At 35.1% G+C, this 16169-nt stretch overlaps 1 protein-coding gene and 1 pseudogene across 1 annotated transcript in view; both read right to left on the bottom strand.

The window, feature by feature from the left end:
* The window catches only part of LOC149236974 (uncharacterized), a 166050-nt gene that overhangs the window by 15625 nt on the left and 134256 nt on the right, over window positions 1-16169 (bottom strand). The gene's annotated exons all lie outside the window — the stretch shown is intronic.
* LOC149236976 (DNA-directed RNA polymerase II subunit RPB1 pseudogene) overlaps window positions 1-16169 on the bottom strand; it is a 49909-nt pseudogene that overhangs the window by 12200 nt on the left and 21540 nt on the right.

Genomic DNA, 16169 nt, shown 5'->3' with positions numbered 1-16169 from the left:
TTCCACTGCCGCTGGGGGAACGCACGTCTATTCAGTCAATACAGTTGTGCACAGCGAGATGCAGCTAGACTGAGTGGACCGCCTAAGAACCGAACCGCTCCGATACCAGATGAAGTAAAAAACTTCTGATACGCAGAAATATATGTATAAATATTTTATTAAAATGATGAATTGACAGATGATGAATGATTACAATGGGGTTCCTGGCTTATATACCGCCATGGGCACCCTTTGGGAAAGGGCATGATCTTATGATCGTGCCCTTTCGTCTAACTAAGCCTAAAATTAACTAATTTTTTACATAACAGATAGAATGAGAACGAGAGGCTTGCTTATATACCAAGCAAGTGTCTCTTCATGGAGAGTCATGTCTCATTTAGACATGCCTCTTCAGCGTAATTACTAGTTTAACTAAACATTATTTATGATTATTATCATTTACATTATTTTACATTATTTCCTATATATTTATTCATAACATTGCCTTCCTCCTCAAAAAGCTTTGTCCTCAAAGCTTGTCGATGAAAAAGGCTTGATCTCTTTTTCAGCTTCGAATGTCTTTCTGTTTCGGAATAGTCATCTTCGTCGATACAAGCTGATATGATCTTCTAAGTGACAAACAAAATTGTCGCACTAAGAAGGGATCAGACCATCCTAGATTAATTTTCTGTGGAATATTCTGATCACTGGAATTTTGTAACGACTTGTCAGCATAAGACGAGATTGATTTTACGTCATTATTCTCTGAAACATCAATTTGTTGTTTCTGGTCTGAATGGTCCTGATACGTAGCTTGGTTGAGTTGTCTACTCTCATGATTCGGATGTCGATATGGGACTTTACTTTCCCTTATTAGGTGTGTGGAAATTTTTTGATTTACTTCAGGGGATGATGTTGTTGAGTTCGTTACCAAACCTTCACTTGGGGTGTTTATCATCTGAACTGCAACATCCAAGCGCGTCTTTTCTTCAACTTGCTTGTCTTCTTCTTGAGTTGTGACATTCACTAGATCGGTATCTGTTGTTTTGTCATCAACTTGAATTCCTACATTTGATGCTTCCTTCTCGATAAGTTGTTGTACCTTGTTTTCTAATGACTTCTTATCCTTCTTAAGTTTCTTAATTTGCGTCAGTAATTTTTCACTATGGTTTTTAAGTCGAGAAACTTCTTCATTTTTGTCAACAATGATTTTGTCAATTTCATTTTGCATATTTTGTAATGCTTTTTTACCTTCTTGAGAAATTACTTTTGAAATATCTGATATATCTTTTGGCGTTACTGAATTTGGTTTCAGTGTAACATCTTGGAGTGTTATTTTCTTTTTCTTGCGGAAAAATGTAAAAAACTTCTTTTTTGTATTTAGAATAAAGGACCCTAGAGTTTCCATCCAGGGTGAGCCCAAAACAATGTAATCGTCAAAAAATAAGGTTTTCACGGTGAATTGCGAAGTAAAAATATAATCTCCAATACTTAGGTTTAGAGTGCTTATGTCGTATTGTTTGTCACGTGTCAACAAAAATTGTTTCAACTATATTTGATTCAGGAATCACCAATTGGTTAGCACATTTAGGACTAACATAATTACTTCTTTTAGTAGGACTGATAAAGATTATGATATCTCTTCCTGCGAGTGATCCTTTGATTTTGAATAGTGTGTCAACACATTTACTAAAGGTTTTAGGAAATCTTCCCTCACTAGTTTCCATTTTACGTTGATGTTTTTACGTAAACAATATGTCAACTTGAGCTTTTTTCTTATTATAAAATATCCCTTATTTCTATATATATTTTTCAAATATTCTCTTTTTTTTTAAATAACCTTGACTCGACTAATTTCCTCTTTATTTTTTTATTTTTTTTACTTTTTATTTATTTAATATATAGTTTATTTTCCTTTAATATTTCTCCTTAACACTTTTCAACTACTCTTTCTTTTTTTCTAAATCTTATAAAACTTCCAACCACTTTTTATTACCCTTATGGTATATATATTGCATTTAACTTTATATTTAACTAAATAACGGACCTTATATAACTTGGTACTCTTTTATAATTTTCTTTTTTTTATAACTTTAAGAATCTTTGCCTTTTTCCTTTTAATTATTTCTACGCCCTCTTTTAACTTTCTAACCTTCTTCTTGGTAATGAGTGATTCAACTCTAAATAAATTTTTTTTACGAACTTCAAAAATAAAATCGACTTATAAGGGAGATTTGGATAACAATTTTTAATTACATATATTTTTTTTTTGTTTTCGTTAAATCTTCACAGCGTCTTCCCTAACGTCCTCTTGTCAACTCAGTGAAATAATATATTGATAGACATTTATTTTGCTCTTTGTAATTTTAACGCTTCAAAATTAAACCAAAGTTTAGGAAGAACGTGACCGTACGGCGAGGGGTATGACTGATGGTTTATACGACAAAAATTATTTTATGCAGCAATATGATTTCTAATACAGTAATGGCTTGATTGTATTGGAGGGTGAATGGCATCGATCGGTGGGAGGGTACTGGCGTGCGGTGTTGAAGGGAGAGGCGGCAACACTTGTTGTGATGACCGACGGTGGTGCTGTCGAAGGAACGTGACGGCTGCAGACGGAGAAGGTTGTGCAGGGAGTTGCGAGCAGGCAGGAGAGGTGGTGTTGCATACGACCTACAATCAGCTATGTTGGTAAATCTCTTTTCATTGAGCAGTTCCAACTATGCGAGCGAGGCTATCTATTGGCATCGTCGGATTGTCAGTGCTCGAACGTTGCAGTGACTATGAATTTTCCTTGGTGGCTTCAGTGGGCGTGGTACAACTTTTCTTTATATATATATATATATTTTTATTTTTTAAAACCGGCTTTTTTTTTAATTTAGCTTTTGAGTTTTGTTTTTTTTTCTTATATATATAATTTTTATAATTTTTTTTCCATAATTTTTTTTTTCTCTTCCTTTCTTTCTCAAATAACTTTTTTTTATGTAATTTTTTTTTTAATAGCCAAGAGGCTGGCGAATCCGGTGGAATGGAGAATCTCCAAGCGTGTCAAAGGTTGACGATTTTCGATGGTCAAAGACCTGGATCGGAGAATGAGCTCTATGCAGCAGTTAAGCAGCCTAGAGGACCGAACTACTCTAATACCAAATGAAGCGAACAAAGTTCCTTCTACAGATTAATTACTCCCAAAGACTTGGAATATAAAGATATCCATGAGGATACGAATATTATATATTAAAATGTCTGAATAAGATGATACAATGAGAACGAGAGGCTTGCTTATATACCAAGCAAGTGTCTCTTCATGGAGAGTCATGTCTCATTTAGACATGCCTCTTCAGTCTAATTACTAGTTTAACTAAACATTATTTATGATTATTATCATTTACATTATTTTACATTATTTCCTATATATTTATTCATAACATTCAACCTCCCAGCTACAACACTGCTACTCAACCTGCAACTTCAACCTAGCAACTTCGTTATAGCAGCTTCTTGGAAACCCTAATATAGCCTCCTCCTAAGACCTACTTAGAGCAAGACAGCTCTCCCAAGGTCAACGAGGTCAAGATAAGGGTTTTCCCTCTCCGAGCTACTAGATTTTGCACTTCGTCCTACTCCATCTTGAACCTGCAAATTTGGCTTGTTTCTGCAGCCCAAAAACCCTAGAATTTCACACGTGTGAGAGAGATAGAGCCCAAAACCAAGAAATTTTGTCCTTCCAGCTTCTTCTAGACCTTCGCTCTCCTTCTTCCTTTCCCAGCTACAGATTGAACTCTTTCTTGTAGATCGAACTTGTAAGGAGTGAGTCTCAAATGAAGTCGAACTACTCCTTTATATAGCCTTCTCAAGGGGTTGAATTCCCTCCTTTAGGCCAACTTGTACTCCTGGAGTTTCCAAGACTTTCTCCACTCAAAAATAATTCTTTTTACAATTAAAAATTGTTTGTAAAGGTATTATAAACATGATGTTGACTTCATTCACTCATGACGATAAATCCTAAGACCTAGCAAACCCTAAAAGCATGAAGAAAATGCTTTTACCTAGAAGACCATCAATAATGAGCATGAAACCCATGGTTTAATAGTAATAACTTTCTTTCTTCTTTTCTTGCTTGTCACATATGATACATATTGAAATGAATACAACAATTATGAAGACCGAAACTAGTTACATTTTCAACACTTGCTCTTAACTAGGGAGGTATTCATAATTGTACAACCATTACAACATCATACCTCAAACTGAAGAGTTCTCAAGAAGAGTCAGATTGATAAGCCATATTATAAGCATCATCATCAAGACCAACGTTGTCCCTGACGCCTAACTGGACAAGCTCTACTTTAATCAAGAGCATTATGCTGGGAGGCTTTACATGTGATATCGCACTATCTCTACAAGGTACATACCCCATCCAGATGTCTACAAGGTATGTCCTTTCAGGACTATTCTTATCTTGGATCTCCATTCCTGAGTCCTCAAAGAATATCGGTCCTCTTCGACCACTCTTTTCTTGGATACCTGTCACATCCTCCAAGAGTGTCGGTCCCTTTCCTTCCCTGGATGTTATATCCTTAAGGAAACCACAGATGCTTATCCAATCCTCCTTCATTCTCTCTTTGTTACCTGAAGAGGAGAATGCACATGTGATATCCAACATCACTACCTCTCAAACAGCGAGGACATCCCTATACTCCTTTAATCTTGAGAATAAAACCTTGTTCCTGTACATGGAGACTCCTTTACTCACTCTCAAAATCCGAGGAGATCTAGACTTCCTTTCTATTTGGGAAATCATCTTCACAAGCCTTATAGCTTGTCTTCAAAAAGGTATCAACTACCAGTTCTTCATAGTTGTCTGGCTCCCTCTTTCTTCTACATCATCGAACTTTCTTTCTTTCAAGGTATCATGGAGCCACCTTCTCTTTTCGATCTTGTGATAGGTTTCAAGCCAATATTTGTGCTTATCACTTTCTTCTTTGATATGAAGGCATTACACTGAACCTTCCCAAACTTCACGTTGATCATGGCTGCTTCTTGAAAGTGACCTTCCTTTACCTTCAAGTTATCTTCTTGTACCGCTACCTTTCAATCTCAATAACTTGACTTTACGGTTGCCAGGTATAGGATATCAAGCTTCCCTCAATATCCTTCATCCATACAATTGAACTTGCCTCAACTGTCATCATATATCCTGCAATGTTCTCTCAGGTAGCAAAAATAATATGTTAACCAGATAACCAATAATAATGAAAATCATACTTACCTCATGATGACCTTCTCAGTCCATTAACATCCTCATGGTCCTTCTCCATATCAAACTTTCTTCATGCATCAGAGTGCCCATGGATCAAACTTGATTACCAAGTTACAACTTTTTCTTCCAGAGAGTATAGTATATACTATACGTTAATCATTATTATATATATTCTAGAGAAAGTCTTAAATTCTTATTGTTTTCAAGCATCATATATCCACACGTTGAAGAATGTAACTAGGTTGGGTCTTCATAATTGTATTTGAGTCATAATGAAATGTATTTATCAAAAGAAAGAAAAAGGAATTATTATTATTATTATGACTTATTAAAGCATGGGTTTCATGCTTGGATCATCATGTTTTAAGTCAAAGTCCCCATTGGGGACTTCTAAGTTTTGTCTTGAGTCATTAGAGTCATTATCCATTTAAAGAGACCCTTCTTGGGCTTTTGAATCATGTAAAAAGAATTATTATTGAGTAAAATAAGTTATTTGTCACCTCCACACCAAGTCGGCCCTTACCTGATCAAGTCAGCCTACATGAGGGTAATTCGAACTCCAAAAAAGAGTATATATACAAGCAGTTCGATTCATTTGGAAGACACTGTGTCACAAGTTCAATATAGAAGGAGGAGCAGAAAATGTGCAAAATTACAAGAGAAAGGAGAAGGATTGCTAGATCGAAGATTTTCTGGGTCATCTCTCTCACACATGTGAATTTACTGGGTTGATGCTAGGATCAAAATTATAGATTTTATTGGGTCAATGTTCTATTGGGCAGAAGTTCTACTACTAGGTCGAAGTTTTGTTGTCGGGTCGAACTTCTGTTGCTGGGTCAAAGTTCAATTGTTGGGAAAGTCGAAACTCTAGTACAGCAAGATCAAAGTACTTGGTCGAAGTTGTTACTAGAAGGATATCATCTGCAGAAGAAGGGAAGGGTTGACTTGGTGGTTGGAGGAAGTTCGTGTCTAGGTCAAGGAGTCTTGGATCATCTCATGAAACTATTAAAGGAAGAGTTGTTGACTGGTTTTCCCCTAGATAGGGGTTTTGCCCTGGTTGTCCACCTATATTTGGTGTCTGTGATCTTCGTGTTATTGTTTTGGTAATTGCTTGATGAACTAAAGTAAAAGAAGAATATAAGAATATCACGAGTAATTATCAACACAAAGAAAATCTTTCTACCTTTCTGATTTTCCAACATGGTTTCAGAGCTAAGGTGAAGAAAGAAAAAGGGAGCCTGAAGCTCTATTAAAAGGAGAATAAGGAAATCTCAAGAAGTTGAATAAGGGTGATCAAAGGGGATCATATAAGCCTGCTATCTTCATGAACCATGTCTAACTCATTGAAAGGAGAAATCAAATTAGAAGGAGCCTCCAATTACAGGGCATGGAAAAGGATGATAGATCTCATCCTCAAAAAGAATAAAAACTTGAATCTAGTCAAAGGAAAAGTAAAGAAGCCTACAGATGAATCAAGTGAAACAGAGAAAGCAAAGTTTAGAGAAACAGAAATATTCACCATGAGCCTAATAGTGGATCATCCCATATATATCCAACATAGATTCCACTCAAGGGATTTAGAAGGATACTCCTACATTCAAGAATGCATGTAGACAAGAAGAAGTCAGAATATCTTTAGTAAGCAACAAGGAAAGTGAAGAAGAGAAAATCTCGAATGCCTATCACAAGAATAAAGTGAACCTTCAAGAAGTCCAAAGGGCCAAGGAACAAGATAGACCTATCCAAGATTGAATGCTACAATTGTCACAAGAAGGGTCACTATAGAAGTAATTGTCCTAAGAATCCAAGGAATAAAAGAAGAGATAGGGATCGAGCAAACATTGCCAACGAAGGTTCACCAAAGAAGAACAATATGGAAGGATCCAAAGTGAAAGACATATTTGCCAGGGACTCTTAGGGACTCTATCCCTTACATATCCTTCTATTCTAAGTTTTGAATTGTTTTTCCTTTATGCTTTGATTTTTAGTACTTGTAGGTTTAACATGCTTTGGAAAAACATTGTTGAATTGTTTTGTTAAAGTTATAGGTATCCATCGAGATTGGATTAAGAGGGAGCCCTCACCATTTTCCCAAAGATAAGTATCTTACTCCTTGTATTATCTTTTATATTTGGTTTTCCTTTTCCTATCCAAATGTGTTTGTATTAGATGTTAATAATATTTATTTTATATTTTCATTGTTTAGGAAAAGCTTGCTGATATGCTCAAGGGATATGGAGAGGATCTATTGGAATTGATGTCCTGTAAGGTTTGTCTAGAAAGTATCTCAAAGGTATGTCTTAAAACTTAACATGTGTTCTATTCAAGATAAAGGTACATTCATTCATTCTAAATGAATCTGCTTTACATCACTAACAAGTGCTATGTCTAGGACCTTTGAATCTTAAAGATTCTTGTCTAGGTGATTAATCATTAGATTGAATCTACCCTCATTAAAATCATCATGTTTGTGGAACCCTAATAGGTTCTCTATAAAACCCTAACCTAAGGGTGTGTTGATATTGTTGATGAAACCCTAGTCTTCTTAGGGTTATTAATGAAATCTAAAAAATATTATTCTTTTGATGTTTGGGGTTTTGATGGTAATGTCATGTTTGGAGTAGTATGGGAACCCTAGTCCTTTAGGGTTGGATGATAATATCTGTGTTGAAATCATAGACCTTAAGAGTTTTTGGAAAATTAGGGTTTGTTGTGTTATGTATTGAAACCCTAGATCTTAAGGGTTTGGTAGGGTTTATAAGCAAGACCCGAATGGATTTTGATATGCTCATGCATGATTATGAAATCCTAGACATGTATTTGTGCTAACCTATTTGTTGATAAGTTCTGGAGTTTGCAACCAAGCCCTAGTAGAAGTTTGATATTCTAGGATATGATGTGATGTTATTGTTTGGCCTTGATGTTGAATCTAGAGTTTACAACAAACCCTAGTAGAATTTGATCATATTAGATTGTGTTGTGATTGGTTTTGATTGTTGAAGCTTAGTGTCTCACGTATGGAATCTAGGATTTGCACTAAATCCTAGTAGAAGTCTAACATATGAATTCTGAAGTTGTTGGATGCATTGTAGAACTATACTTGTTTGAATTGCTTCTAGGGTTTGCAATATATTATAGTAGAGTATGTCATATATTTGGAAGAAATATTGACACCCTAGATATAATGAAGATTGTTATCTTGATTGAGTTGTTCAAAGTCTTGATGATGAAGTCTAGGGTTTATGACAAAACCCTAGCAAGTAGTTGAAATTTAAAATTATGTCTCTTGTTGATTATGAGCCTAACTAAGTTTAGGTTGTTGATGTCTAAAGTCTAATGCTTCCATTATGATATAGTTAAGTTCATGCTTCTATATATGTATTTGGTTGTACTTGCTATCTAAGTTGTGCAGGTACATAATCTTCAAGATGCTGAAGATATTCGTAAGTAAAGTTGATTTGATTGATAAGCATGAGGAAGGAAGTTATATGAAATGATGATGATCAAGATGACTCTGATAAGAAGAATGGAAGCCATGAAAGATTCTTTGATGTCATAGAAAGAAGTTGATCTCCCTAAGTTAAGAGGGAGCCTGGATAAAAGAAAGGGTATATCTCCCAAGTTGAGAGGGAGGGCATATTATAGTCATGATGAATACCTTGAAGAAGAAATTGGAGAATGTATATTGAGGTGTTGTTGAAAGAAGGAAAGCAGGATTTCGTTGTTGTTGCATGTGAAGTAGGAAAGGAAGTTATATGATTGAAGAAACTTTTGTCTAGACTTGTTGGGAAGCCTCTAAGTCCTACTATGATAAATTGTGAAGCAGCATCAAGATGTCTGAAGACCCCGAAGGTTTGTGTTTACTCATGAGTATTTGAAAGGTTGTTACTAATTGGGGTTGTGACTATTCAGGTAAATCTCTTGAAGTTTTTGAAAAGCATGCTTGAGGTTATTGATCTGTTTGATCAAAAGAGATTTGATGAGTTGAGGCATTGTGTTTGTAAAATGCCTGGGAGGACATCTGGTCGGCACATGTGTTGATGTCTAGTTCCAGAAGTAGGGAGGGTGGTGTTGGTCATAGAGATCTTACCTTGCATTACGCACCTAGTTCCTTGGGTTGATGGTTAGCAAGTATGCCTAATTGTACCTAGAGAGGTTGAAAGATTTAGTCCATCTTAGTCCCACCCGAATAGATTGTACCTGGTCAAGAATCTAGTCCGTGGCACCGTAAGTGCCTAAACTCTTAATGGTTCATGTGTTTTGAGATCTTCCATGTACTTGTGTATATATGTGTAAGTATGAATACCTCCCTAGTTAAGAGCAAGTGTTGAAGAATGTAACTGGGTTTGGTCTTCATAATTGTATTGGAGTCATAATGAAATGTATTTATCAAAAGAAAGAAAAAGGAATTTTACTATTATTATTATTATGACTTATTAAAGCATAGGTTTCATGCTTGGTTCACCATGTTTTAGGTCAATCCCCATTGAGGACTTCTAGGTTTTGTCTTGAGTCATTACAATTAGTGTCCATTTAAAGGGACCCCCTTCTTGGGCTTTTGAATCATGTAAAAAGAATTAATATTGAGTAAAATAAGTCATTTGTCACCTCCACACCAAGTCGGCCTACATGAGGGTAATTAGAACTCCAGAAAAGGGTATATATACAAGCAATTCAATTCATTTGGAAGACACTCCCTCACAAGTTTGATATAGAAGGAGGAGGAGCAGAAAATGTACAAAATTGCAGGAGAAAGGAGAAGGATTGCTAGATTGAAGTTTTTCTGGGTCATCTCTCTCACACGTGTGAATTTGTTGGGTTGCTGCTGGGATCAAAATTCTGGATTTTGTTGGGTCGAAGTTCTGCTACTGGGATCAAAATTCTGGATTTTGCTGGGTCGAAGTTTTGTTGCTGGGTCGAAGTTCTGCTGTTGGGTCGAAGTTTTGTTGCTGGGTCGAAGTTCTGCTGCTGGGTCGAAGTTTTGTTGCTGGGTCGAAGTTCTGCTGCTGGGTCGAAGTTCTGCTGTTGGGAAGGACGAAATTCTACTGTAGCAAGATTGAAGTACTAGGTAGAAGTTGTTACTGGAGGATATCATCTACTGAAGAAGGGAAGCGCTGACTTGGTGGTTGGAGGAAGTCTACGTCTAGGTCAAGGAGTCTTGGATCATCTCGTGAAACTATTAAAGGAAGAGTTGTTGACTGGGTTTTCCTCTAGATAGGGCGTTTTCCTTGGTTGTCCGCCTACATCTGGTGTATGTGATCTTCGTGTTATTGTTTTGGTGATTGCTTGATGAACTGAAGTAAAAAAAGAACATAAGAAAGTTAATAAGAAAATAAGAATATCACAAGTAATTATCAACATAAAGAAAATCTTTCTGCCTTTGTGATTTTCCAACACCATATACCTAAGAATATTTTATGACCAACTTTTTCTCCACAAGATTCTATACATGAATCTTATCCAAAGTTTTATATCCAGCATGCATTCCTATGCTTTTATCCGATCATCTAGCTATTTATATATCGCGCAAAGAGCCTGTATCCTGACCCATTGCATTATTTCATCCCTTTACTGGTATTGATTCCACATTACATGGAATGTCTACTAGCCTTTGTCATAGTGCTTCTTCCAAGAACCTTTCATAATTATGGTTCTTCCAAGATCATGATGATCCGCCTAAGCATGATGACTTCCTCTAGCATAATGTTAGATAATGCCTGGATGATCAATATGCGAAAATGGTCTATCTATCCATCTATTTAGATGATCTCTACAAAGCAACTTAATTATGTAAATTCTAGACATGCTCCTATCATATGCTTCTTTCTATTATGTTATGCAAAACATGTTATTCTAAAAGAAAAAATATTCTCAGAGAACCTGGCAGTCAATGAACCTTATTTAGTAGTAAAGATCCTTCACTTCTTCCTTCTTTGCTTTCTTCTCAAGTTCTCCCACTACCTCAGCTACATGAGCTTCACTGCTTTCCTTTCTCTTGTTGTTCTGCTTGTTTGGACAGTCCCTCTTAAAGTGTCCAAATTCATTACATCCAAAACATTGTACTTTGGACATGTCTTTCTTCTTGGACTTACCAAACTTTCCTTTCTTCAACTTCTTGACTCAAGCTAGAAAGGCTTGAGATTGCTCATCAAATCCAATATCATCTTTGACCATGGTCATTGATTCTTCTAATATGCATTGCACCCACAACTCATCAAAGGAAATTGAATCCTTCTTGGGGTAGATGCTTGTTGCAAAGTTGCTCCATTCTAGCAGCAATGCATTCAATACACAAATGGTTACTTATGAATCAGTAATAGGTTCCCCAAGTCCTTGCAGGTGGTCTCTTAGTTGAGAGACTCTCATGAGAAAGGATGCCACGTCCTCATCCTTTGACTTCTTTATTCTGCATAGTTTGTTCCTCAACGACATCTTTTGTCCTGTTGTACTTACCGAATACAAATTCACTAGCTTGTCATAGATGGCCTTGGAAGTCTTCAAATTTGCAACAAATGAAACAAGAGAATCTTTAATGGATTCCACTGTGATCCTTTGTGCCCTTACTTCCCCTTTCTTGCATTTTGCTAGTTCTTTTGTCTTATCTTTCTCAGGTTCAGTAATTTCCCCAATAACATATTCCATTACTTCTTGTTTAGTTAATATCAAGTCAATTATTTTTTTCCATGCTAGATAGTTTGATGGCCCAATGAGCTTGTTTCCCTCTTTGTAGAAAGAACCCATGTGACTTGAAGGTTCAAGCATGATGTGATAATATATTACTTGATGACCAAAATTTTCCTTAATGATGTCTCCAACCTTCTTGATTCTTTCAAGACCTTTAAAGAGTTCTTGATGGTCTTTGAAAGATGTTCCCTAGGATTCCTCCACCAACAGCGTTTGAAGTGAACAAAGTTCCTTCTATAAATTAATTATTCCAAAAGACTTGGAATATCAAGATATCCATGAGCATACAAATATTATATTAAATATATGAATAAGAATAAGAATGAATGATTTACAAATGAGAATGAGAGGCTTGCTTATATACCAAGCAAGTGTCTCTTCATGAAGAGTCATGTCTCATTTAGACATGCCTCTTCAACCTAATTACTAGTTAACTAATCATTATTACAATTTATCTTTATTATTTATATATATTTTATTCGTTACATTGCCTCCTTCCTCAAAGCTTGTCGATGAAAAAAGGCTTGATCTCTTTTTCGGCTTCGAAAGTCTTTCTGTCTCGGAATAGTCATCCTCGTCGATACAGGTTGATATGATCTTCTTAGTGACAAACAAAATTGTCGCACCGAGAAGGGATCAGACCATCCCAGATTAATCTTTTGTATAGTACTCTGATCGCTGGAATTTTGTAACGACTTGTTAGCATAACACTAGATTGAGATTACATCACTATTATCCGGAACATCAATTTGTTGTTTCGGTTCTAACTAGTTCAAATATGTAGCATGGTTGATTCGTCTGTTCTCATGATTCGGATGCCGATATGGAATTTTTTTGGTTTGATTTCTCCTTACTAGGCATGTGCCAAGTTTTATATTTTATTCTGGCAAAAATGTTGTTGAGATGGTTACGGAACATTCACTTGGGATGTTCATTGTCTGAATTGCAACATCTACGTGTGTCGTTTCTTCAACTGACTTGTCTTCTTGAGTTGTCATATTCACTGGATCAGTATTTGTTGTTTTGTCATCAACTTGAATTCCTACATTTGATACTTCTTTCTTGATAAATTGTTGTACCTTGTTTTCTAATGACTTCTTATCCTTCTTAAGTTTCTTAATTTGCGTCAATAATTTTTCACTATGGTTTTTAAGTCGAGAAACTTCTTCATTTTTGTCAACAGTGATTTTGTCAATTTCATTTTGCATATTTTGTAATAATTTTTTACCTTCTTGAGAAATTACTTTTGAAATATCCGATATATCTTCTGGCTTTACTGAATTATGTTTCATTATAACATCTTGGAGTGTTATTTTCTTCTTCTTGTAAGAAAATGTTAAAAAAAAATTCTTAGTATTTAGAATAAAGGAACCTAGAGTTTTCATCCATGGTGATCCCAAAACAATGTCACTGTCGTTAAAACATAAGGTTTTCACGGTGAATTGTGAGGTAAAACTATAATCTCCAATATTTATCTGTAGATTACTTATATCGTATTGTTTGCCAAAAATATTTGTTTCAACTATATTTGATTCAGGATCACCAATTGATTAGCACATTTAGGACTAATATAATTACTTCTTTCAGTAGGACTGATAGAGATTATGATGTCTCTTCCTACTAGTGATCCTTTGATGTTAAATAGTGTGCAAACACATGTACTATGGGTTTCAGGAAACCTTTCATTACTAGTCTCCATTTTTGCCTTGATGTTTTTATGTAAACAATATGTCAACTACAGCTATTTTTATTATAAAATATCACTTATTTCTTCTATATATATTTTTCAAATATTCTCCCTTAATGTGGATTGTTAAAACTTGAATACCCTTTTATTAAAAAAATACTCCTTTATATTGTTTCCCTCTATATATGTATGTATTTCTTTATATTAAGACCCCTTTTCAAAATAACTTTATTATCTTATAATAATAATAGTTTCACTTCTTTTTTTAAAAATAAATTGGTCTCATTTTTTTATATACTTAATTACTCCCTTGATAACTTTTAATGTCATCCCACTTAATATAAAAGTCACACTTAATATAAACTTTTATGATGTCACCACACTTAATAAATATAAAGGTCACGTCTTTTCATATGACACGGTCACGATGTTCACAATACTTTTTAAGTAAAAAGTAATATTTATCTTTCACGTAAGAGCTTTTGTATCCCTGTTTTTTCTTTAACTTTTAAAATACCATGGGCTATTACCATGGGTTGTTTTTAAAACCTCCTGTAAAAAGTAATATTTACCTTTCACATAAGAGCTTTTGTATCCCTATTTTTTCTTTAACTTTTAAAATACCATGGGCTATTACCATGGGTTATTTTTAAAACCACGGGCTTCTCCACATAAAAAGTTTTAAATATACTCGGTATGAGATTTTGTATCTGTTTTGTTTTTTCTTTTACTTTTTTTTTCTTTTTATTTTTTTTATTTTTTTACTTTTTTTTTTTGGTTAATTTTTTTTTTATGGCCAAAGACCTAGAAAAATGGAGAAAATAAGAAACTCCCAAATTCTGAGCAAAATGGTTCAATTGTACGGCAGCAAGGTTCACGAATTTCGATAGCCAAGGACCTGGATCAGAGAACGATCTCTGTGCACCGGTTAAGCAACCTAGAGGACCGAACTCCTCTGATACCAAATGAAGCGAACAAAGTTCCTTCTATAGATTAATTATCACAGAAGACTTGGATTATCAAGATATCCATGAGGATACAAATATTATATTAAATATATGAATAAGAATAAGAATGAATGATTTACAAATGAAAATGAGAGGCTTGCTTATATACCAAGCAAGTGTCTTTTCATGAAGAGTCATGTCTCATTTAGACATGCCTCTTCAACCTAATTTCCAGTTTACTAATCATTATTATAATTTATCTTTATTATTTATATTTATATTATTTATATCTATTTATATTATTTATATATATTTTATTCGTTACAGCTTTCAAGATTGATGCCTCAAAAATAGACTTCCTTTTTGCGAGATCAACACCCTCCTTGCGAGACTGATGTAGTCTTGATCTTTTTCAATGTAGAAACAATACATTAGAAGGGTCTTCTACCAACAAGCCTTTAACCAGATCCCTTCAAGAGACAATTTTGTAGTCTTCTTTCAGGCTTCTAGAGCTTCCTATCTTTTCATCAACAATCCTTTCTAGTTTCCTTTCCAGCTGCCTTCCTTGTTCACCTTAGCTCTAATACCACATTAGAAAATGTAAAACGGAAATTATTATATATTATTTTCCTTAACCTTTGTAGTGCTTGTGAGTCTTTAGTTATCTTCTTTAGTTAGATCTTTCATCAAACTATATGAAGAATAACAAAAAGAGGACACAAATATAGACTCTTAGCCAGAGAAAAACCCCTCCAAGACGAAAACCTGGAAACTATTCTCTTCTTAGAATTTGCTTCAAATGAGATACAAAGACCCAATCCCTAGACCAAGTCCTTCTCCTAGTACCAAGTCGCCCCTTTCTCAACTCCTTCCTTTATTTTGCACCAAACTGCTACACAATGCAAGTTCGACCTACCTGCGATAGCACTGCTACTCGACCTGCAACTTCAACCTAGCAACTTTGTTCTAGCGTCTTGGAAACCCTGTTAGAACAATGTCAAGATAAGGGTTTTGCCTCTCCTAGCTACCAAATTCTGCACTTTGTCCTACTACAACTCGGACCTACAACTTCGTCCTATTTTTGTAACCCAGAAGTGAGAGAGATAGAGCCCAAAACCAAGAAATTTCATCCTTCCAGCTTCTTCTAGACATTCACTCTCCTTCTACCTTTCCCGGCGACAAATCAAATTCTTTCTTGTAGATCAAACTTGTGAGCGAGTGAGTCTCAAATGAAGTCGAACTACTCCTTTATATAGCCTTCTCAAGGGGTCAAATTCCCTCCTTTAGGCCAACTTGTACTCTTGGAGTTTCCAGGACTTTCTAGACTCAAAAATAATTCTTTTTACAATTACAAATTGCCTGGAAGGTTTTTATAAACATGGTGTTGACTTCATTGACTCGTGACAATAAATCCTAAGACCTAACAAAGCATAAAAGCACGAAGAACATGCTTTTACCTAGAAGACCATCAATAGTGAGCATGAAACCCATGCTTTAATAATACTTTCTTTCTTTTCTTGTTTGTTACACAGGATACATATTGAAATGAGTACAACAATTATGAAGACCGAAACTAGTTACATTTTCAACAATGGGAACTGAAGAAGAC

The sequence above is a fragment of the Pinus tabuliformis genome, chromosome 8 (genome assembly GCF_031772625.1).
Source record: "Pinus tabuliformis cultivar Carrire ecotype Pingquan chromosome 8, CPIR1, whole genome shotgun sequence".
In the NCBI taxonomy this organism is placed as follows: Eukaryota; Viridiplantae; Streptophyta; class Pinopsida; order Pinales; family Pinaceae; genus Pinus; species Pinus tabuliformis.
This window is presented reverse-complemented; position numbering and strand designations above follow the sequence as displayed.